The sequence below is a fragment of the Nylanderia fulva genome, unplaced genomic scaffold (genome assembly GCF_048542155.1).
Source record: "Nylanderia fulva isolate GAGA-0341 unplaced genomic scaffold, ASM4854215v1 Scaffold113, whole genome shotgun sequence".
Lineage (NCBI taxonomy): Eukaryota > Metazoa > Arthropoda > Insecta > Hymenoptera > Formicidae > Nylanderia > Nylanderia fulva.
In genome coordinates this window covers 17,157-43,652 of record NW_028189335.1, presented here as the reverse complement: position 1 = coordinate 43,652, position 26,496 = coordinate 17,157, and positions in this window count along the sequence as shown.

Genomic DNA, 26,496 nt, shown 5'->3' with positions numbered 1-26,496 from the left:
GGCCTGCCCCCTTTGTTACAATTCTTTTCCCCTTTTTTATTTTTTTACTTACCCCCTTTTTGGGCCATTTTATTTAGTTTTTTAAAAAAAATAAATAAAAACCACTTTTAAAATTTTAAAATCGCCCCCTTTTACGGACATAAATGCAGCCCCTGCAGCAGTCCCTTTTTTGGGGTAATCTTTACATTGCAATATGACTCTCATAGGGGGTTTTGAGCTACCACATTTTTTAATTAACTGCTTTTTCCCATCCGCCCAATAAGTGGAAACAATACTCGAATGAGGCCTTTTAAGGGGCCCCTTATATACAATACATCTAGGGGGTGGGGCGGGGACACGAAGTTCCCTATTTTTTTAAAAAACTAGTTTTTTTCCCTTTTTTTTTAAAGCTTTTAATCGCAATGTTTTTAAAAAAAAACGGGTCTCAAAAATTAACCTAAATTTTTTTATATTTTTAAATTTTTTCTATTTTAGTTCATCCAAAAATTTAAAAAAAAGTTTCCCCTCTCAATTTTTTTGAATACTTCTAACTACCAATATTTCTTTTACCCCGCATTTTTTTTTATTTTTTTTCTTTTCCCCCCCAGGAAAAATTTAAAATTAAAAACCTTTTTCATTTTTATTCTATTTTCTGCGCTATTTTTTCTCCACTTCAATAAAGGGGGTATTCCCCAAACTTTTTATATTGAAATCCTCCAAATATTCGTTAATCATTTTAAAAATTTAAAAATAGTAGAGGTTGTACCGAACCTTGTGGCACCCGTATTCCTTTCAAGATTTTGACCACTGATTTTAATTTGTTTTTTGGTTCTTTTTTTTAGATATTTTAAAAAACCATTCTGGGCATTTTTCCTTTTTCTTCCTATTGCTCAATTTTTTCCCTAAAAATCTTGCCCATCCCCCTTTTCAAATGCCCTTTTTAAGTCTATAAAATTTTATCTACTTTTTCCCCCTTCCCCTAATTGTAAATTCCCCAAATAAAATGACGTTTTGGGTATCGCTGTTTTCGCCGAATGGTTTTTCTAAATGGGGGTTTGATGCTTGAATAATATATTATTATGTAAGTATTCATCTATTTTTTTTTTACGATAATTCTAAGACTTTTTAAAAAATTTGGGGTAATATATTAATTGGCAAAATTCACTTGTTTTTTTGGTTTTCAAAACCCTTAAAATTTTTTACAATAGTGATGTTTTCCTTTCCCCCCGGACACACTCCTTTTAAAAAAATGAATCATTATTTTTTCAAAGTTTTTATTTTTTTATTACGTGAAAGTTTTTTTAAAATTTTTATAATATTCCCTCATTTTTCCTTTTTTTTTTGGGAAAACCATAACAATTTTTTAAGTTTTTTTAAAAATTTTTAAAAAAAAAATTTTTCCCTTTTTTTATCTCTACTTTTAAAAAAAATTTTTTGTTTTTTTAAGTTTTTTTTTTTATAGTTCTTTTATATCGTTAATGCTCCCGTATATAAAATATTTAAAATTTATAAAAAAACATTCTTCTACAAATTTTTTAAAATTTTTTTAAATCTAAGGGTTTTTTTAATTTCCCTTTTTTAAACCCCCCCCCTTTCCCCTTTTGACTTTTTTAGGTTTTCCAATTAATTTTTGGATCATTTTTTTTATCATCTATCGTTTTTCATAAATTCTTTCTTTTTTTTTTTAAATTTTTTTGACCGCTATCCCCCGGGGGAAAAGGGGGAAACCCAACTTGGGCCCCCCCCGATAACCGCCCCCCGGGGAACGCCCACCCCGGGAGGGGGGGGCAAAAAACCGTAACCATTTTCCCCCCAACGGGGGGGGAAAAATTTTCGGGGGGGGGGCCCACAACGGGCCCCAAACCCTATTTTTGGGACCCAACCCCGGGGCCCCAACCCCCAAAAAAAACACCACCTTCCCCATTTCAAAAAAAAACTCAGGGGGAAAGGGGGGTAACCTTTTTAAGAAACCCAATTTTCTTCCCCAAAACCATAAACAAGCACCAAAAGGAACTGAACCCGGGACAAACGAACAGTTTACCAGGGAAATTTTTAAAAAAAAAAACGGGCAAAAGGGGGGCCGGGAACCAGGGGGGGGGGGGAGGGGGGGCAGGGCCCAAAAAAAAATCCCAACAGCTTTAGGGGGGAAAAACACCCCGGGAAAGGGGGGAAATCCCCCCCAAAAAAGCCCGGGGCCCGGGGACAAACGGCCCCCCAAACCCCAAAAAACTTTTAAAAAACACCATCCCGACGGGCTCGGTGAATGGGACCAAAAAAATTACTCCCCTTTTTTTAAATTTTTCTTTTCCCTTTTTTTCGACCCCACCCCCAAAAATTAATTATTTTTTTTAAAAAATTTCCCCCAAAATTTTTATATCATTTTTATGGGAAATCTTTCCCTCCCCGTGTTTCTATTTTCCCCCCCTCGCATCTAACTAAATATATCCCGGCGCTTTTACTTCATGTCTTCTATTTCCGCAAGAGCCTAGTTTTCCGACAACGCCCAGGAAAAATTATCCTCTTCTATTCTTGTTTTTATCTTTTGGCCCACCCCCAAAAAATCTGCGAGTTCGTGAAAACAATTGATCCACCATGATTGCTATTTGTGGATCCCCGCCCGTTTCTTTTTTTTTTTCCTCCCCCCTCCCTTTGGGGAAAGTCGGACATTTTTTTGCTTAACCAATTTTTCCCCTTTTAAATTTTTAAATTTTACTTTTTTAAATTTTTTGGTAAAACAATTTAAAAAACCCCATCTTTTTTTCCTTACAGTCCCTTGCTTTATGTTTTCCCAAGCACATTTATGACGATTTTTCCCCCGCTTAAAATTTTTTAGAATTTTGAGAACCCCCAAAAATTTTAAAAAACATTTTAAAAATTTAAAATTTTAAAAAAACCCGGACATTTCCCCCCACCCCAATATTTATTTTTTTTTTTTCAGCATCAGCTCATGGGCAATTTTTTTTTACCCCCCCATTTAAAAGGAACCTTTTTTTTTTTCCCCTTAACACAGAATTTTCGCCCCCCTTTTGGGATTTTTTAAATATTTTTTTTTGGAGTTCTTCGTAAATTTTTTTTGTTTTTTTGATTGATCAATTAAGATTTTCCCCCAGTTATTTTTTTTCCCAAAAATTTACACCTTTTTTTTTTGGGTTTTTACCCCTTTTTCGGTTCTGTGCCCTTTTAAAAACGTCCCCTTTATTTTCCCACGTAACTGAAAACCTCACTTTTTTATTTCTCCCCCTCTCACATCCAAGAAAAACGACCCTTTTTTTTTTCCCCTTTTTTCAACTTTTTTTTACCCCCCTTTTCCAGCTTCTTTTTCTTTTTTTCCTCTTTCCCCAAAATTTTTGGTAGTTTTTTTTTTCCCCCCCTTTCGGTTGCAAAATTTTTAAAAGTTTTTTTTTCCCTTCTTTTTTTTACCCGTTTTTCACGGGGTTTTCCCCCCGCAACCCTTTTCCTTTGAGACCTGCAATTCTTGAAATAATCTTTTTCAAATTTTCTATTTTGTCTAAAACTTCCATTTTCTTCATAAAAGTGCTTTTTAATCTATTTTTTAATTTTTTTTTTTAACGGTTTTTTCCCTTTTTTATTTTTTTACAGTTTTTAAAGACCCCGTCTATTTTTTAAATAAATTTCCAACCCTTGAAAACCCGGGGTTTTTTGGGGCGTCCTGTAGTTTTCCAAGGGTTTTATCTTTTTTCCTCCCGCCCCCGGGGTTTTTTTTATTTTGGGTTTCTTTTTCATTTTGGGGGGGCCCAAAAAAATCCACAAAGGTCCTTTACACACCTATTTTTAAATTTTTTTACTAAAATTTTTAGCTTACACACATCCTGGATGGTAAAAAATTTTGGGAACAAGTATTAAAATTTAAAACAACTACTCTTTTTTCCCTTTTTTTTCATCCCCACATCTATATCTGATATTCAGGGTCCAGGGGGGTCGAAAATTTTAACCCCCCCGAGTCGCTTTTTAATTTTTAAAATTTTTTTTTTGAAATATTTAAAATATCTTTCTTTCATCAAAAAAATTTTTTTTTGTATGCCACATTCATTTGATATTTAAAAATTGAGGGCCCCATTACAAAAAATTTTCCCAATTTTTTAAATTTAATTTTTTTCATTGAAAATTTTAGCATAAACCTTTTTTTTCCTTTTTAATTTTTTACTTAAATAACCCTTTTACTTTTTGGGGATGAACCCTCATTTGTGCCCCGGAAAATGGGATCAAAGTTTTTAAATTTTTTTTTTTTTTGGTTCTGGGGGGAGCTTGAAATTCGCTGCTTTTAAATTACCAAATTTAAAATAAAAAAATATATATTTATGATATATAAATTTTTATAAAATTTATAGATAAAATAAAAAAATTTTTTTTAAAGGGTCACACATAATTTTTAAAAGAAAAAGATGAAAATTTTATTAAATTACATGAAAAATTTTTTTTCAATAAATAAATAAAAAAACAACATAATCAAAAAGCACCACAAAATTTTAAAAAAAAAATACACATATATATAAATCCCAACATAAAAAAAAAGACATACAATACATCTAAGAAAAGTTGTAAATATTAAAAAAATTTGCGAATATTTTGAATATTTTATGCAATCTAATAAATATAAAATTTTTTAAATTTTTTTTGGGAAAAAAATTTTTTAAAAAAAAAAAAAAAACAACATTTTTTTCATAAAATAACCCCCTAAATATTTTTAAGCGGCGCGTTTAAAAAATTTCCCCCCATACGCAATGGGCCGGGGTTTAAACCGTTTCCGACACCCGTGCGGTGCCCGGCCCCCGTAGCATATAAGGTGGGGCCCAAAAAATGGGGGTGCGAGCGCGACCCCGGGCCGGGGGCCCCCGATTTGAAGTCGAGGAGAACGATTTTTCCCCTTTTAGAGGCAACGGCAGACGTTTTTAGTAAATCTGCACATGAGAGTATTTTGAGAAGGTCAAAAATTTTGAACAAATTTCCCCCCGTTTTAAATCTTTTTACAAAAACAGGTCCGTTTTAATTTTACCTAACAACGCCCAACCTGGCGAGAAATTTTTCAGTGCGTACGGGCCCGTGGCATCCAATTTTGCTTTAAAAAATTTTTTTTTAAACTCGGTTACTTGATACAGAGAAAATTCGAGAAGTTTTTCCCAAAAGGGGGTCCAAAAAGGGAAAAAAACTAAGTTTAACTCTCGATTTATTTAAAAAAGTAACGTGACTTTTAAAAATATATAAAAAAAAGCATGTGAAAAAAGAAAATTTTTTTTAACAAAAATGAAAAAATATACAATTGGCATCTAGTTATAATTTTTATCAACAAATTAATTGTTATTTTTACTTTTAAACACCCATCATATTGCTCGAGCTTTCCCTGATTTTTAATAATCCCCCTTTTTGTTTTAATTCAATTTAAAAATTTTTTTCATTTCTGACATAATTACAAGAAATTGGCACACAAAAACTTCCACAAAACTTTCTAAACTTTCCCCAAAATAAAAAACACTTGAAGCAAGATTGTCTAAAGGCTTTTTTTTTTCTATACTGAACCGGAAACGACACGTGCTAGCACTGGGCTCGGTTCGGTTACTCGGCATTTTAACGAATCTTTTAGGGGGGGAGGGAAAAAAAGTATTACACTGACCGGGGGGGAAAGGTGTCCGAAAGGGGGGAACGAGACACCCATAGACAAAAACAACCCGCCCCGGGGTCCATAAAGTCCGTATAGCTGTCTCACTCGCATTCTTCAATTCTTGGGTGAGTTTTCTCACGAGATGAAAATTACAAAAGTGAAAAGATTTACGGGAAAATCGACCCAAAAGAAAACCGTAGATACTCTAGTAAATTTCCTCACTTTTGTAATTTTCACCTCGTGAGCAAATCACCCCCAAAATAAAACAATTACCCTCTGGGGGTCGATTGTGTATCTCAAAACCAGTGAAAATGAAAAAAATTAGCATTTATTTTATTGGTAATTTTTTTTATAAATGAAAACAAAAAAAATATTTCACGTGAGATTATTGGGCAAAATTAAATTTTGTCGAATAATGTCAAAATGTGTCCCTATATTCCCCACTGCATTTTAAAGTTATGGGAGAGCCGATTAAAAAAAACGTATTAAAAAAACGTATTAAAATACGTATTAAAATGTATTAAAATACGTATTAAAATACGTATTAAAATACGTTTTAATACGTATTAAAATACGTTTTAAAAAAAAAGAGAGGACATTCATTATACACCAGAATTTGCTGGTATGTAAATAATTATAGTGCATAATTGAGAAAAAAAAGGTTTTTTTTAAAATCTATTTTTTACAGCTCAAATTTTTTTTAAAGGAAATGTTTTTTACATAACATTGCTTAAAAATGGAAAATTCCCCTTAAATAAAAATATTTTTGGGAGGAAGAAGGAAAAGGGGGGGGAAAACCTTTTAAATTTTATATAAATATAATGAAAGCAGAAAAATTACGAAAAAGAAATATTGTGCGATGATTTTTTTAATGGGATATATATATATATATTTATATATATATTTTTTTCACAAAAATTTGTATCACATAAATTATTACATTTCATAATCTTAAATAATTAATAATTAAATTATCACAGACATTTCTTAACTTTATAAAAAAGGATTTTAAAACTACTTTTTTATTAATGTATTTTTTTTATATCAATTCTCATAACACGTGCGTAATTTTTATTCCCAAAATTTTTCAAAAATTTATCCGCCCCCGACCGAAACCCCAATGTTTATTCAAAAAATTTAAAATAATTTCTTTTTGTTTCTTTGAATATTCATTCTTATTCAAAACCCTTTCAAACTGAAAGGGGGTTATAAAGATAAAGGTATCACGGGGGGGGGGGGGGGGGGGGAAACATATATGCATGCATATACGCTTTACAAATTTTTCCACTAGGGTTTTGTGCCCCCGGGTGAATCTAGGGAAAATGGGTTTTTTCATCTTGCTCATACCCCAATGGGGGTGTTTTTCTTCACGTAAAAAGGAATGTGCGAAAAGTGAAAAAAACCGCCCAAAATAGACAATCGATCCCCTGACATCGGACACAAATTCCCCCGTCGGTGTACTTGTTCCCACGCGCGGCACACGCGGCGTGATAAATGTCGACATGCGCGAGATTTAAAAGAGTTTAGAAAAATTGGACACGTTACTAAACTATATTAGATGTGCAGATTTATATTTTTTGTTTCTCACTGCTGATTTTTCTGTTTTTTTGTACCCAATTTTTAACAAGTGTTTAAAACAAAAACGATCTAACACAAATTAAATCTTACATGGATAAAAAAATTTTTTTTTAAAAAAACCCCAAACAAAAACCAGTACAGATATATATTCTGTCTCTGTTACTTACAATCATTTATAAGGATTATTTTTTTAAATTTCTTTCATACATTCACTTTTAAAATTTTCCATATATTATACGTTTTCCCCTTTGAAGAATCCCCTTATGGTCATCATGTAAAGTTTTAGTACAAAAAAAATTTTTTTAAAGTTTAAAATTTTTTTATGCTTATGTTTTAATTTTCTTATATGCTCATTTTTTTAATTGTCATTGTAAGCTCATGTTGTATTTTTAGTATTTTTGCTTGTGTTTTTATTTTAAAAGCTTATGTTTTTTTCATTTAAAGAGATTTAAACTTTTTTTTTTCAGATGTTGGGTTGAATTTCATTAATTGAATACTGATAAAATTTTTATGTCTTAATTCAGAACAGGGGTTGATTACATTATAAAAAGAAAAACAAAGGATTTTCTTTCCGTCTATTTTTACAGTCCACTTGGGATTTACTATTATCATTTTTTATTATGTAATTCAACTTGATGTAATTTTGAACATTTGGTTTTTTATTTAAATGTGAAATCTCAAAGTTGCTACCCGTTCTTATTTAAATATAAGATTCTTTGGGTTGTCAAACTTGGTAGGGATAGTATTAAAAATAATTTCAATATTTTTTAAATAAAAACCCTTTTGGGTTTTTAACCTTGAAAAATAAATTGATTGTAATTAAAAGAGCTATCAAAATTTTTATGAATTTTGGTTTTGGAAACCCGAAGACATAAGGGTTTCACTTTTTGGGGAAACGTTTTTTTTGATGCTAATTAATTTTTAAAAAGAACGTTTTTCCCAAAAGTTCGATTTTTAAAAAAAAAAAATTCACAAGCTATTTCTAAAACATTTGGAACATTTTTTTAACGATAGATTTAATGTGTGTTTTCTATAAAAATCTTTACGGGAAACAAAAAAGAGTACTCCCCCGATTAAAAACCAAAAATTTTTAAAAATAGAAAAATTTGATCTACAAAAGAAGGGGCCCCCTTCCCCACAAAAAAATCTCATCAAATTTCTCAGATTTTTCCCTTAACATTCTTCTCCTTACATATGGAAGGGGGTTATAAAAAAACCCTCATACTATCTCATTTAATAACTAGGGGTCAAAATTAATCATATACATAAGAAAAAAAATTCACATGGCTAAGTTAAAAAAAGAAAAAATATAAACAGTATCAAGCCTTTAAAATTTTAATTTTTCATTGGTAAAAAAAAATCCTCCCCAGTCTAACAGATACACATTTCAACAATAACGGAAATGAGTTTCCCAATATTTTAAAAATTTTGATTAAAACCAAAAAAGAATTTGCTGGAAAAAAAGTCAATCCGTTGAATCGCACAAAAAAAAAAAGGTTTTTTTAAAATCAAACGGACAAAAAAATCCCACTCAATGTTCCCAAATTTTTTTAAAAATGGGAAAGCAAATTTAGCCTTCCATTAAACTAGAAAAAAGAACCGCTATTCATGATTTCATCAAAGATTTAGAAGAAATACCAAGAGGAATAAAAAATAATTTACTACGATTTGCAACTGGGGAAATTTCCCCCAACTTTGGGAATTTTTTTAAAAAACAATGGGTCAAAAGGGGACACGTTTAAAATAGATTCTAGAAAAAGAAAGGAGTAAATTTTTTAAACAAACCCTGCATTCTATTCCAAAGCGGAAAGGGAAATGCTACTGTAGAAATAGAGAAAAATTTATTTTTAAAAGAGTTTTAAAAAGGGGCTCTGTAATAAAAAAATAAAAATTTTTAAAGAAAGAGGGGGGCAACAAGAGCCAAATCGCGCGGGGCAATGCGTTTTTCCTAACAAAACTAAAAAATTTTCCGTTAGAATTAAATACCGGTGCACAAGGCACCAAATTTTTTTACTTGGACACGGCCAAGTTTTAAATAAAAAATAATCTCATATTTGAGTTTTAAATTTAAAAAAAACCCCTTTTAACCCCCCCACGGAAAATAAATAAATAAATTTCAAGAAAAAAATATAGATCCAAAAATCGCTGAATCGGAATCGAACCGAGCCCTTTTTGTTTGGGGCCGGGGGAACTGCTCTTCCCTGACTATTCAAAACCTTCCGTTCTATATTTTCCCCTGGTTATATATATTAATTTTGGAAAAAAAACGCATTTTTTAAGCCAGGTTGTTCAATTAAGAGTTTAAAAAAAAGGCTCTGTAATATAAATAAAAAATTTAAACTTTAAAAGACGGGCAACAAGAGCCAAATCGGGATGAAAATTTTCTTTACCCCAACGAAACAAATAATTTTCCGTTAGAATTAAATACCGGTGCATTCATTTATTTTTTTTCCTTTTGGGGGGTTAAAAGGGGTTTTAAAATTTAAAAATCTCAAATATGAGATTTTTTCCCCAAATTTAAAATCTTGGGCCCGGGGGCCCCAAAAAAAAATTTTGGGTGCCTTGGCCCCGGTATTTAATTCTAACGGAAAATTATTTAGTTTCGTTAGGATAACGCTTTTCATCCGCGATTTGGCTCTTGTTGCCCGTCTTAACTTTTAAAAAAATTTATTTTGTGTTATAATAAAAAAGAAAAATTTTCTGGGGCGTCAGGGGCACTTACAAAATAATAAATAGTAATCCAGCATTTAAAAATAGGGGGGAAAAATTAAAAACTTTTTTTAAAAATGGGCATATAAAAAAAATGAAATCACAAAAAGGGAGTACTTTTTTTTTAAAATTCCCAGTGATTGCCTCCTCCCTAAGTGGGGGCCTCCCCCAAAAATCCATAAAAAAGACATTCCTTTTAGAATTATAGTTTCGTCTATAAAAAGGGCCCTTTACATTCTTAGCTTATTTTTTCCCTAAATTTTAAAATAAAAAGTACCCCCAAAAACCAATAGCTTTGTAAATAATAGTTTTGAATGTGCAGTGCGCTGTCTGGTAAAAATTTTAAATACGGAAACCCTAATAGTTTCATTGGACGTGGTTTTTCCCTTTTTTATTAAAGTCCCGGGGGACCTTGCAATGGGAAAGCGTTAAAAAAAATTGGGATATATTGAATCACAGAAAGGAAAATTTCCCAAAAAGGAAATTTTTTTAAAAGGGTTTTCAAATTTATACTACCTTTTCCCCATATTTCAATTTTCCCAAAAAGAAATATGAAAAAATTTAAAGGAGCTCCGATGGGATCTCCTCTTTCTTCAATTATTGCGGTTTTTGTGTTACAAGTCTAAAAAACATCAATTATTAAAGCATCACATGGAATTTGACTTTTTATTTTTTGTATGTTTTACGAAATTTAAAAAAATTGTTTAAAAGACGAAATCGGATAATTTTTCTTTTTATAGTAAAAATTTTAAAAAGTTCATAAAAGATTAAAATTTACGATAGAACATGAAAATTTTAAATTTTTGAATCAATTTTTTAGACTATCTATTATGTGATTGAGGATGTGATACATAGGACTGGGTTTCCCTAAAGGGGACATTTTCGGGTAGATTTTTTATCATTTCACCTAATCAAACCCCAAATGCCATAAAATAGGCACTATATAAAAGCTTGGGGGGACAGATCATTATTGTTGTTGCATCCTCAACTTCACAAAAAAAATTTAAAAATGATTGTAAAGGTTTATTATTGAATAGCTATCCCTTATTTAATATTTTAAAAAATAAACCTAGAATCAAGAACCTGATTTTTGGTAAAATTTAAAGTAAAGGACAAACGGCCCAAATCTGTCCTAATGATAGTAAGAGAAAAAAAATTTTGTGGGTTTTCCCAATATTGAATCTATCCAGAATTAATTTTCAGCAAATATTAAAAAATCTAATATAAAAGTAGGATTTCGTTGGGGTTAAAAAAAAATTTGACATGGATCAAAACGCAAAAAGATAAAAAAGAAGGTTAACAATTCAAAAGATTTAAAAAAATAAAATTTCAATGACTGTTTTGAGCAATGTAAATTTGGGGTAAAAAAAAAGACAATTAAGAACTAGAATTAAAACATAGAAATAAATCAAAATTTAAAATTTTTGGGTAAACACTCAGTAGTCTCTGAACAATTTTTAAAAAAAAAGTCACAAAAATTTGACTGGGACAGAACCGAAATTTTTGATCAAAAACCCAATTAAGTAAGAGACCCTTTTATCGGGGAAAAGTTCCCTATAAAAGAACATAAAAATTGTATTAAACGAATAAGGGCACAGAATTATTGGAAAACGTTTTTTTGATATTCTCGAAGAATTTCATAAACATTTTTAAAGAAATTAAACCCTTAATTTTAGACAATAGAGTTGAAATTATAAACAGACAAATTTATAAAAAAAAGACACACATTGAAATATTGTTTTTTTGAACCTAACAAGCGACACCCGGGAAAATTGAATATGTAAATAATTTAATAATTTATTATTTCTATTATTCGGGAATAAATAAATAAAAAATAAAAAATCTTTCCTTTTTCAATATAAGGGGTGATAAAATTAAAAGAAAAAGGTTGGAAAATGGTCTCATTTTGCAAAGATGCCAGACTAGTATGTTGCGCTGACCAGCGACGAATTTTGTAATTTGGACATTTTGCCAAAAGAGAGTTCCATTAAAGATAAGCTTTGTAATCTAAGAGATTTATTGTTTCAAATATCTTATTAACTTTAAACGCAACGGAATAATGTGTAAGCAATTTCTAATCGGCGGAATATGTTTGATTTTTAAAATTGACTTTTATATTATTAGACTTATACCTAAGGTTTTTATGTTTTAATTAATGTTTATTTAATTATATTAACAGTATTGAAAAGGACCGAGTACGGTTGAAACGTTTACTTAAATGTCATGTAAAAAATAATATTAATCTTACATCTGAAAAAATTTTTTTGCTCGTTTAGCCTGGCTTTTGATTATTACTTTTAAATTTTTAAAAAAATTTTATTTTTTTAAAAAAATTATTTTATTTACAAATTATGTATTTTTGCATTTTTTATATATATATTTGTTTCGATGTCATTTATTTGCGTATTATTAAATTCTGAATGTTTTTATTTCTTAGCTTATTTCTTCAATTGTATCGTTCCAATTGCTCTCTCATGTCAATATTTTTCATATCTCAAGTACTTCGTATTATTTCATCTGGGGGTATATATATCACTCTGTACATATTTATTTTTTCGTATTGTATTTTACATGCTTATATTATCTGTCCCACATCGAACTTTCCCTTTAATAATTCAATACGATGTTATTCTCCAAATTGTTCAACTCGGTATGTGAGAGCTTATCATTAAATCAATAACCTGAGATCACTGGTTTGATCTGGAAATTTGGGGGAAATAAGGAGTTCGGACCGCGGCCCACAAGTGGTAGGACTTGCTTTGCCGACTTCGATTCGAAACGTTGTTATATATAAGATACTGACAATAAAGCAGGTAGACTTAACTTGGTGTCTGACACCTGTACCATTACATTCTAAGAATCCATTGCTGCAAGATAAATCAACGAGAGGTCGATACCTCTTTTGGGCGTTGCTCGAGGAAGATTCACCCGAGATTTACACGCAAAATAACATATACGAAACAATATTATTTTATATATTTTTTTTTATTTATTCTATATTTTAAATATAAATATATTAATACGTTTAATTTTTTATGAAATTTTATACGCATTTTCAATTTACTATTTAGTTATCTATTTGAATAAAAAATAAAGTTAAATATATAAGTTTATATTTTATTTAAATGAATAACATCCTGAAGTTCGAAAATTTTATGTTGATGTGCTAAATTTCATACACCAAAAAATGCATATTTTACTGTATCTGAAAATCGCCGTCGGACCTTCAAATGTAACACGTTTTTCTCATTTTTTCGTAGTATACGCTATCTAGTGTTAAAGTAGTTTTTATCGCTACAAAAATCAACTAAAAGTTTCGCCTCTAATCGATAAGGAAATTCATCGTTTTTTACAATGTTCCGTAGCAACAATTTTAGTTGAGTCTGTACAGTCTGAACCTCTTCACATAGAAAAAAGCTCAGTATGAATACACATCATTATCGCAATTTCTCTCCCTGTTCCGTTTGGAAAAAATTCATTTCTTAAAAAGAATATCTTGAAAACTAAACGGTGGAAAAAATTTATTTTTTTTAAATAATCCCCACTCATACTGATACTCCACTGGTTTTTTATTAAAATCGTAAGATCCGTTCTAATTGTTTATATTAAAATGTGATAAAATGTCACCTTTCACGTGGTGTAAGAAAAAAAAATGCTATTTTTAATTGTAATAACTGGTTAAACTAAACGGTGAATCGACTTCAAATTTCGTAATCGATAGTATTAACTCCGTCTACCCAAAATATTAATATTTCTAAAAATTCGTAAGAATTGAAAAAATGTAGAACTCCTAAGCGGGGAGCACTATTTTGCATAAGCGCATAAGTCTATAAATATATGCATAAGAAATTCAACCAATCAAATTTTTTATGCATATGTTTATGCGCTTATGCGAAAGTGCGCGCTTATACAAAAAGATATAAAACAAGTTTATTCTTTGTCTAATAATTAATATCTCAATTTTGCAATTTATCATTTCAACTTACTATTAGAGAAAGAAAATAAAAATTTTCAATTTCTGCCGATGTTAAGGGAACCATCTAGTCCCAAGGCAAAAATCATAGGCTGTTTTGTGAATTTTTTTTTGACGTTGCTACTGAATCGATCAATGTGAAATTTTCAAAGCTGAATATACTTGTCCTGGGTGCAAAAATATATTTTTTATTTTCAGTTTTATTACAAAATGGCGGCTTAGCAGCGCGCAAAAGAGAGTCGAATTTTTGTGAGGTGTTCGGCGGTAGCAGCAGAAGTCCCCAACGAATGTATTGGAACAATGAAAAAAATTTTTTCATAATCTATACGAGTATAGCTTAAAAAATATGTTCTAAGGAGTATAGCTAGTGAAGTACACATGGTATTACGAAATTTGATTTTTGCAAATTTGGCGGGCACTGTGAACAAAAAAAACGATTTTCGAGACTAAAAATCGGCCTGTATTGTTTATAAAAATCGTAATTGTTTATCGTTCTAAAAATCGTGGTACTTCACTAGCTATACCGTATAGATTATGAAAACATTTTTTTCATTGTTCCAGATACATTCGTTGGGGGACTTCTGCTGTTAGCTGGCGGGACGCCTCACAAAATTCGACTCTCTTTCCGCGCGCTGCTGAGCCGCCATTTTGTAATAAAACTGAAAAAAAAATATATTTTTGCACTCCAGGACAAGTATATTCAGCCCTGAAAATTTCACATGATCGATTCAGTAGCAACGTCACAAAAAATTCAAAAAAAACAGCCTATGATTTTTGCCTTCGGACTAGAGGGTTATTACCCCTTAAGGCTCGTATTCATAGCGTTAGCCTTACATTTATAGAAATAAGCCTTAAATCGTAAGCAATAAACCAAAATCATAATATTCGATTTCTGGGGGTCGATTGTGTAACTTTTTCAAAAGTGAAAAACGTGAAAAGTGAAAAAAATTTCCCACCAATCACGCATTGATTTAAAATAAAATCGATGTGTGATTGGAAGAAAATTTTCACTTTTCACATTTTACTTTAGAAAAAATTACACAATCGACCCCTGTAGATGCAACCTCAATGTGATAATTTTTCGTTTTTAAGACTAATAATAAACCAACAAACAATAAAATTAAAAACCCAAAACAATCATCAACAAACGATTATGCATCGATTAGACCGTTTTTTTATTAAAAATGAAATTTTCCGCCCAAACTTAATGCTAATTTTTTTTTAATTAAAAAAAATATATAAACAAATGATTTAAAAAAAAAATTAAAAGTCGAAGTTGCGGCTAAGTTAATGGAGCTCATACATTTAGTACGAACATAACATTTGATACTCTTATGGTGGTGTACACTGGGCCCCTAAACTAAACCTAGTCTTTCGTCTCTCGAATGGTGGTAGCGAATCAAAATTCGATGACCTGACGAAAACTATAGCAAAGTACCCCGGGCCCGCGGGGGGGACAGAACGTGCTTCTATACTCGTCATATTCTTTGACGAAAAACCTCGTGGCACATTACGTACGTAATCGAATAACCGGTCAGAGTCTTATACGAATAAGACGCGTACCTTTGTGTCTCTTCAATAAGTAATTTTTCGGAAAAGTTTGTCGTGATTTTCATTATTACTTATTATACTTTCGCGGCGAATATCGTGAATTAAAATCGTATCCACTGCATATTCGGAAAAAGCCGTTTGAGCAATCGTCCGAGTCCGTGGCTTTCGTCGACGTGTTCAGACGTGTTTCGTTTGAAAAATTTTTTTTTCCTTTTTGGTCCATTGTGGACCTAATCAGAACTTGTGGCCGGCAAGGAAAAGCCAAGTCTGGTTTATAGGCCATTAACCGTGAAGAAGAAGAAGAAGCAATCGGTCGTCGAGAGCGATCGCTTACCTGCGGGGGCAAGATATAGGTTTTACGCTCAAGAAGATTTTCAGTTCGAACAATCTACCTGCTCAACATATTTGGTAAGAGAAACTTTTTATTTACTTTTAAACTTACTCAAATTTTCTTTGTTCTCTTTGTTCGCATGTTTTAACCATTCTGCAGCAATAGAAGAAATTTTCTCACACGTAATATCTTGATGTCGCATTTTAACAAATAAAAAATATAAAAACAAATTTAAATGCTAAAATAAAAAAGCAGTGAGTACAAATATAATAAAAAAAATTTTTTATTGCTTTTGTATAGATAGATTAAATTGAAATTTCAATAAAATTTAATGTACTTAGTCAAATATAGTATTAAAAGTTATATTTATAATACACAATAATGATTGAAGTTTGCAAAGTGTTTTAAAAAATTGATATATGATAATATTTATTAAAAAGTGTGTATACAAATAAATGTCTTACCCGTTCTGTCTCAGTTATTAAACTTGCATATTTAAAAGCCAAATTATTCCAAGCAGTAACTTGTATAGTAGTTTCACCGGTACTTAAAATGAAGTTAAAAACATCCCATTTTTTTTGTCATTCTTTTCATATGATTTTATTGTAAAGATTGAACTCACGTAATCTGTTATTCCACTGTAAAATAAAAAATAATATTTACAATATAAAGCTTATTGAAAATAAAAAAAAAAGATAATTTGTTATAACAAAATTTTACAAATTAATGTATCTAAATTAAAAATTGTGTATATGTGCATATATGTACGTGCATATGTGTACGAAATTAATACATCCTGATTATGAAACGTATTTTCTTAAGTAATCTAAAATGTGTTTTTTAAATAAATTATAAAATTATAAATTATAAAATTTGTATCAAATATATGTGTGTGTTTTATAATTTTAAGCAATCCTATTAAAGTATGCTTCTTTATAAATAATATGCGAATATTAATAAAATAAAAAGTTGTTTACAAAATTGTATCGTTTTCAACAACATCCTCTAAAATTCTTTATGTGTAAATAAATCTGTATGGGTAATTTCTTTAAATTCTCATTTTTGCAATGTCTTTTTTTCTTGTGAAATCATTTTTATTTTTGCTTTTATTTTATGAATTATGCAAATAATTGGGTTTTTATCTCAACTGCTGCAACAATATGATCAATATATAATAATTAAACTTTGATGTTAGCTTTTGTATTAATTTATACTTTTTAGGGCCCAAAAACTGATATCTCGTATTATTTGTAGGTTACTACATTTGTTTTTTTTAGAAAACAAAAAAGTAACTTTGCTTTTTCTTGAAAAAAAAAAGAAAATTTAACAAGGATATATTAATAAATATTGAAGGATGCATAATGATAAAATGTATAATGAAATTCAATTTTAATTCTGCAAAATGTGATAATATTATATTAACTAAAAAAAAAGATTATGTACATATTTTAAATTGCAAAATTTTTAATTTTATTTATTATATAAAAAAGTTTTTTTTTTAAAAGAGAACATTAAAATATTTTAATTTATAAGGATTTTTAGTATAATATTTAGATAAGAATTTAACATATTTCTGGATTCCGGTAAAAATCTTTTCCTTGTTTCCTTCTCGTTCTTGCTTTATGTTCCTATTCTTATTGAGTCTACAAAAGATAATAAGACACTTGAACTTTGTTATGTAGAATGTTCAGAACGTGCTAGTTGTTTAAAATGCATTGATTTTAAAATCTATATCTTTCCTCAACGAAAGTTTATCTCTCTATCGAAAATTTGCCCAGCTAACAAGGTGAGGGTAAAAATTTGACGCGCATTTTTCGGTCCGCCAAACGTTATTAGAAACATAAATTCGACGTCATTCGATGTACTTATAACGTCTTATGTCACAGTCTTTTGACGTCTTTTTTGCAAACGTCATTTTGACGTCGATAAGTTACGTAAAAATGACGTTTTTTTATACGTCTTAGGAACCTTTTTTGAACGTTTTATTAATTAACTACGTCAGTTGTATAAAATAATTAAAAAAAAAACGCAATATACGAGTATTATGTTTAATATATTTTATATTTTTCCCACAAAGAAATACACAATATTTAATATATATCTATTATTGTTTAACAAAATTAAAACATATAGTTTTCTAACTATAATCCCAGAAAAACACAAAGTAATAATTACATAACATCAATGTTACAATTTTCCACTCAACAATAAACTGCAATATAACATGGCTTGTACGTTACAGTTATATTATTGAGGGGGAAATTGAACTTTGGATGTTATGTAATTGTTACCCAGATAGACAAAAAGATATTTTTTATATTTCTAAAAGATATCTCGCTATATCTTGCGACATCTTCCAGAATCCAAAAAAGAAATTTTAGGGATCTAAAAGATGTCTTACGCAACATTTTGAGATATTTTTCAGATATCTAAAGATGTCTTGAAGTATCTAGTAGAAATCTAAAAGACATATTATATGTCATTTTAAGATGTCCACAAGACTTCTTTAAGATATCCGGAAAAAATTATTAAGACATCTTCAAGTATTTTAAAGATATTATGCAGATACCGTTTAAAATATTTTCACGTTATGATTGAGATGTCTTAAATATATCTTTTAGATATCTTAAAATATCTCCTAAATCTCTTTAAAACGTTTAGGAATAAAAGGTACTGCTTGCGTAAGTTGCAATTAAAAATATCTTAGAAAATAAATCTATACTAGACAAATAAAAAATAATGTAGCAATTAATGTTAAATTTATTTAAAAAATATTAATTATAACTTAACATATTTAATTAGTAGTAGTTTAACATTTAACATTATTTAAATTAGTAGTATGTTAAACATTTAACATTATCAACATTAGTAGTATGCTACATTTTTTTTCATTTTCCAGCACGGATTTATCTTTTAAGGTATCTCAACAGGCAACTTACACAAACAGCAACTTTTTAAATTTTAAATATATAAATAAAATAATTTAATTTAATACAAATAAAAAACTTGAAATTTTTACCCCCAATTAGAATTTTTGTTACATATTTATTCCCAAATGTACAATTTTGTTATTTTATAAACATTTTGTTATAAGTGATTGTTTTCAAGATATTTTATGTATGTTTACACTCTAGAGAACGTGATACCACCACACCAAAACAAACACACGCGCGCGCGCGCGCGCGTGCGTGCGTCGTGTGTGTGTGTGTGTCTAACTCTGTATATTAAATACAATACGTACAATATTCAATTAATAACCGCGTTACATCTTTTAAAATGCAATATAATCAAAACTGAAATTAAGCCCACTTACACGATCTACAATTCGAGATCGATGCTATTACAATTAGTGTTGAACTAAAAAATATTCAAATCAATATTTTTTAAATTCAATAACAATATTTTAATAAATTATTTTAATAATTTATGTTTCATATTTTTTTAAATTTCTTTTATCACGATTCGTGATAATTTCGTTATCAAGTAACAGATAGTACTTTAAAATATCTTATTTTTGCTTTAAAAAAATTTTAAATTTCAGTAATTAAAATTTTATGCAAAAAATTAAATATCAATTTGTAAATTAAAAGAATTACATTTGGAATAAAATCTTAAATATTTTAATTATTAAGTTTGCTTGGAAACACAATGATAATAAGAGAATTTGTATAAACCTGAACTCTTCGCTGTCTGAACCCCAATTATTCGATATGAAGAAAAACTTGAAATAAAATCGCTAAGACTGGACCACAAGGACTTTGCATGTGTGACATTCTCAAATGTACAGCAATTGTTTGTTCTTCATATTTAAACTTTGCTTCCTGAAAAGATACAAAGATTAAATTATATAGCATTACTGATAACATTACTCAATAATGTAACGGAGAAATGTATTCTGCACAAGTTCGAGGTTCTTGTAAGCAGATGGCAAAAAAATATTAATTTAGGCATTTAATGCAAAAAATGAAATGATATATAGCCGATTAAACTTAATGTATATTTGCATATCATCGTTGTATATTAATGTAAACAGAAAACACACCATTGCATATCAAATTTTGATCTGTCTACAGTTAGTCTACATTAAGATGCAACGACGATATACAGATACACATTAAGTTAATTTTGTCATTATATATCATTACATCTTTTTGCATAAAATGCCTAAATAAATTCTTAATTTGTATGTCTTACAATTAACCTAAAATTTGCAGATATTTTGGTCACACATATTATATTATAATAAAATGTTATAAAAAATTTTTCATAATACTTTATATATCTTTAAAAAAAGAATTTACATACAAGATAAAAGAGATTACTTTTTTAATCAAAATTACGTTTCGTTCTCCTCACCCGTCGCCCATGCGGTCGCCCGTCGCCCGTCGGCAGCAAAAATAATAGAGAAAGTTCGGCTTGGAACCGCGGAATCACAAATACATTAGAAAGCGTACCCCGCATAATCAAATTATATAACACTAGTTCTTAATTATAATAAATAATATATATAGTATTATTATTTTATAATTTAATTTAATATATGTCTATTAAAAATCTTTAAAAATTTGTTTTAAGATGTCTTTAACATGTGATGTATAATAGATATCTTTTAAAAATACATTAAAGACATCTTTTAAAAGAAATATTTAGATATCTTTAATATGTATATTACATAATATGTTAAAGATATAATTTAAAATGTCTTTTCAGATATTTAAAGGTATCTTTTAGAAATTCTACAAAGAAATCTTGAATAAAGTATTTTTAGACATCTTTTAGATATCTCCTGGATATCTTTTAGAAAATATCTAAAGATTTCTTTAATGAGATATCTTTTAGATTTCTACAAGATTTCGATGTTTACTGGGTATTTGTGTTTGCTGGGATAAATTATAAATGATTTCTAATAATGATTTGTATGTAATAAAGGAAAAGAAATATATTTTCTTTATGAGGAAAAACTAAACATTTAATGTCTATAAATTTAATTGCCCACATTTTTAAATCACGATAGTTGTCAACACAAAAATATCTAATTCTTGTGAATAAAATAAATAATTATATAATGAACCATATTAGTAAACATTTTTCCTACTACGATAGTTCCTTCATCTTTTAATTTAATAAAATTGTATTTGAAAAACATTTGATTTAATAAGGCAAAAAACAATCAGCTTCAGAATGTAAACAAATTTTAACATAAAATCTTTAAAATAAACTTTTTGGTACTGGGCAGAAAACGATTTTAATATATTTGGTATTGGTCCAACGCCATAGGCTCTCTTTCTAATTTGGGATATATCTGTGTATCATTTGTTTGTCTTCCAAAAAATCTATTCTGCAATTCTATTACAAAGTTGTACTAATGGTTCTTTAGGAGATTTTACAAGTCGCGATAACTGTCCTAAAAAATTTTTCAAAAGGGAAAAAGCAGAAAAGTTATCAAGTGTCCGCACTTTCTACATCAGTTGGTAATGTATGGAGAGAGTGAACATTGTAACCATAAATTCAGGACTGTATAAATGTTCAATGGGTTTTTCAAAGTCTTCAGCATTTTAGAACTAATTCACAACTGTGATTTAATATGTGTTTGTCAGAACACAAAATAACTATAGAGAAATGAAAAAGTAGAAAAATGTTTCATAAAAGAAACGTTTTAAAGTTTTGCAAGCACAACTGGCCCTAAATATAAAAAAAAAGAACGAAATTCAGTTGCCTTAAACGCGCAATTTCACTTAGTGGCCTAGGTTTTCTATTTATTTCTTGCGGAAAATACTTTTTTAATGCAACCATTTTTCAGAAATGGTATTTATTTCGCGACTTGATAATCGTACATTTAAATCTCCACTCAAATCTCCAACAAGTTAAAGTTTGCAAGTTACCTTAAGCAACATTTTGCATATAATCGATTGGAAAGCAAGTGACAAGTCCAATTTTAATTTTAATAAAGGTGTATCGCTTAAATGATGCTCTCATCACGTTTACATCGAAATGATTTGTTCTGTTCTTAACTCTTGTCCACATTTTTAGGTATTACCTTTCCCTTTTATAGCTGTCTTGTTCGAGAATTTTCCTTTTACTTTTTTACATAATAATCACCATGCACAATACATTTTCTCAAATCTGTACTTTATAATGTTTTTTTGCTAATTGAAAGCCATTGGTAAGCAAATGCGATAATTCAGTTATATAAATCATCCAAAAATCAGATAATGGTTGTGGTTTCGATATTCCACAAAAAATTTCCAATCACAAAATGGGTTCCGAACAGAATTTTGCACCATTCCTAAAATTGGCCACAAATTTATACTAGAACTTTAAATAAGCATAGTCCATCTACATTGATAATAAGTTTAATAATATCTTCCGAAAAATTAGAATTTTTAAAAGATATGTCTTTAATGCATTTTCAATGCCAAGATAAATAAATTGTCCATTTTTCAATTCTTTGATATTAAATTTCAATGACGAAGTCTTCAAAAGCGTTTCTAACATAAGAGGCAGTTCTGGGTGAAATGAATGTAAGATACGAAGGAATGAACTAATCGCGCGATGCATGAGAAACATTCGAGTCAATGCCCACATTCTTATAGCATCTACAATTGAACTGCAGTTGTCAGATTCTTGTTTTGGGATGTGTATTTTGTATAGATTCTGCCGTATCATTATTTATTTCTTCAATACAATCAGAAGATATATTAAAACAAAAACTATAAACATCACATGTCGATAAATCTGCATCAGTATAGTCACCATGATTGGAGATTTACATGTAGGGAGATTATCAAGTTTTCGCGAATTCTTTGATGTTTCTGCTACTATTCTTCCCGCATTTTACTTTTAGTGTTTGAATTTAAATATGAAACAATTTCATTAAATTCTTTTTCTGCCCTTCGATATAAATGTCTGTTAGTAACGAATTTTTTGCTTTTACGATTGCACTTATTATATGTAGACATAATTATAAAAATAATATAATTATATAAAAAAAATTATATAATAAAATAATAACAAATAAAAAAGAAAATTATTAGCGTAATTGCACCAATAAAGAATTTTCTTTATGATTATTTTGTTTTTTAATTGCAATGAAAGACGTTGAGGCGAATGTTTTAACCAGTTTTTAATGCAAATGTTACATCATCTTTGATTTGTGGTATGCAATTTGAACTGCCCCTTTAAAATTAAAATTTTATATAATAAAATTGTAATAAAAAAATTAAAAAGCAAATAAGAAGAAAATAAAAGAACTTACTAATTACTGCTCGATTTAAATTATTTTTGAAATGCTTCTTTTTGTTTGTTCTACCAAGAAAGCTATAGTGAGATGCCCTTCATTAGTAAGAATCTTCCTTAAAATAGCGTTGTTTTCGAAGTTAACATCATGGCCTCCTAATGTTGAAAAATATGATATCTACAAATATAATTATTTATGTAATCTTTATAAAGACATTTACATTAATTTTAGACAATTATATTTTAAAACTTTTGAAAAGCATCCCAAATTTCAGAAAATTCTCGTTGTCACTTATATGATCATGAAGAAGAGTCACTTCTTCAAAATTTTTCAATGGTAGTTGTACAGATAAATTTGGTTCTTAAAAATTTTGGGCCCTCAGAACGTTTCCGTTCACTACTGATGAAATATAAGTAGTTTCACCAAACGTATCTTCGGTAAAATCGTGTTTTAAAAAAGCTTCTAAAGTCACTATAATTAGAATAAAAATTAAAATAAACTTTAAAGAAATTATTGGCTCGTGATACAACAAATAAATAGATAAATTCATCGGCGATTACGAGCCATACGCGGTTGACGGTGCGTTGATCTCGTAAAATTTAAGATTTCTACGAGATTTAAAATATGTGCACATAGCCACCGATATTACTTGGTTAGTCCCCAAGATTTTGACACGGTTTGTGATCTCATTACTTTTGAGATAAACACGATATAAACAAACGCGGAACCTTCTCTACCCCACCTATAGATTAATATACCGTGTCAAAAATCTTGGTAGTTACCAAGTAATATCGGTTGTCTATGTGCACATATTTTAAATCTGTAGAAATCTTAAATTTTTACGAGATAAAACGCACCATCAACCCGCGTATGGTCGTAATCACCGATGAATTTATCTATTTATTTCCTCCGGGGTTAAAATGGTCTCCACGACAGGAGTTTGAACTGTTGCAAACCCAATGCTGTGTCGATGTACTGGGATGGACGTGTTATGGCTGAAGTCCTTTTCACCAGTGTTCACATCCAAGTCCTCGGAAAAGAAGGAGGGTCGAGAGGAGAACGAGAGGAATCCCTTCTTATAATTTCGGATTATTGATTGACCTGCGCAACTCGGTCAATCGATATAGCGCTTACCCCTTGTCCTCGGAGATTTCGCGAATTTTAAAAAGTATCTTCTCGATATATAAGGTTTGTTCGTTTTACCTACACTTCTCCACTTTTTTAGAAAATGTACACTATCACGTTCTTTTAGAAGAAGTGACGTCAGAGTACGCTGTTCGTTTGCGAGTGTAGCTACACTATAGTGGCGATTTTCCCCATACTTTTTTTCACTGGTCTTGAGGAGGTGTGAAAAGTGTATACCTACGATTCCCGCGAAATAACCTACATATGGGTTAACACCAACGAGACCTGAACATAATTCTGAAGAAATATTTACCGGTAATAAACCTTTTATAAAATAGCTAATGTATTACATTATTAAAATGAATGCTTTTAGATGTTAAGAGATATTTATAACATGAGATCATTAATAACATTTTTAATAATATTTTCTGTTTCAATATTTTAAGCTGTTCAATATGCAAAAAGAAAATTTGCAAACATTGCTCAAGATTCCAAAGGAAATTTTATTGTCGACGGTGACAATAATATTCTCTGCACATCCAAAGGTGAGAATATATATTATTCAATACAAATTATTCAATTGGCTAATTTAATTGCAATTTTAATATATTAAAACGGGTACTTTATTTTCAAATAAAGATTTTTATTTATTATTATTCAATTTTATTATTTTTTTATTGTGACAAATGAAATAATTGTGTGTTTCAGTATTTATAATAATTGCTTTACATTTTTGGTATATTAAATTGTTTAGATGGATTGAAGTTTATTCTAAGAATTCATTATTATTGGACGCTAATGCAATGATCTGCCCAGTTGAGGACGAGTTGTATCAGATTGAATTAGATAATTAAATGATAAAGCAAACAATGCCCAAAATTGACATACTGATGAATCATCCACTTCAGCAACAACAAAAGAATCGCCATAATTAAAAGAATCTGATACTGATTCTTCATTTTCATGGAATGATGAATCTACCAGATATTTTTTATCTTTATATCAAGAAAATAGAAAACTTGTTTCGTCCAGGAAGTTGAAAACATTAAAAGCAATGTGGATTCATATCGCTAATACAATGACAAAGTCTGGATATAATGTATTTCCGCACAAGTTGAAAACAAATTTAAGACGATGGAAACGAGCATATAAGAATATGGTGTCAAACAAATAAAAAAACAGGAAGAGGACGGGCAACATGTAGTTATATGATTTTTAATTTTATTACGACTGTGATTTTAACTTGCAACGCAATGAAGTTCATAACATTAAAGTTATAAAGTACATAAAATAATGTTACATTCAAAATAATGTTACATTCAAAATATTTTGTATTTAGCAAGATTTTTTTATTTAGCAAACGATTTTTTTATTTAGCAAAAGATTTTTTTTATTAGCAAAGATTTTTTTATTTAGCAGAAGTTAAAAGAATGTAACAAGCAATTGACAAAAATTTACTCTAAGTCTCATGTCTAGTAATAAGTATTGTGGTTGTGATGAATTTTATATTCACATTAAAATATATGATTTTCTTTTTATTTTAGTTACAAAAAATGTGATAAAAATGTTAAAAGTATAATATTTTTGTAATAAATCTTATTTTATATTAAAAGACAGATTATAAAATACATGAATATACAAGATTAAAACATTTCTTATTGTATATTGTTGTCTTTTGTATATATTTATCGCATAGCTAGTTGACGGCATATTTCATTTCTAAGATATCTTTTTTCACAATTATCTTCTATTTCAATGTTTGTCGTTAATTGGAAAATGTCTTGCTTCGTCATCAGGATAATCATCTGCAATGGATCTTCGAATGTAGTCTCAAATCGTTTTCGTTTGCTATATTATGCAGCACACAGCATGCGTGGATGACTTGAACAATTCGAATCATATTTCTCAATTTTAAATGGTACAGTTGACGGAATCGTTGTTTTAAAGCAACCAAATGCATTTTCGATGATGACACGACAAGAACTTAACTTCTGATTGAAGTTTCTTTGTGCTCGTGTAAGATGACCGTTGTCTTTGTAAGGTACCATCAAACGTTTCATGCAGGGATAAGCGCTGTCTCCAAGTAAAAAAACCATTTTCTATAAACAAATAAAGTATGTACATATTGGCTGGTAGTCATTGTTTGGTTTATATTTTTCTAATTCTTTGTCCTTGACTTTAAAAAAATTACTTACCTCCGCATATATCATCTAAGCTGTTAATAAAGAGGATTCTCGTAACACTGGCGTCATGCACCGAACCTGGGTATCCTATAAAAAACGTCAATGAACTTTTTCGGTGATCTGCCACACCTTGTATTGGAATTGAGAAGTATTGCTTTCTATTTACATATGAATCTTTGTCATATAAAGGTTTATCAATTCTAATATGCAAAC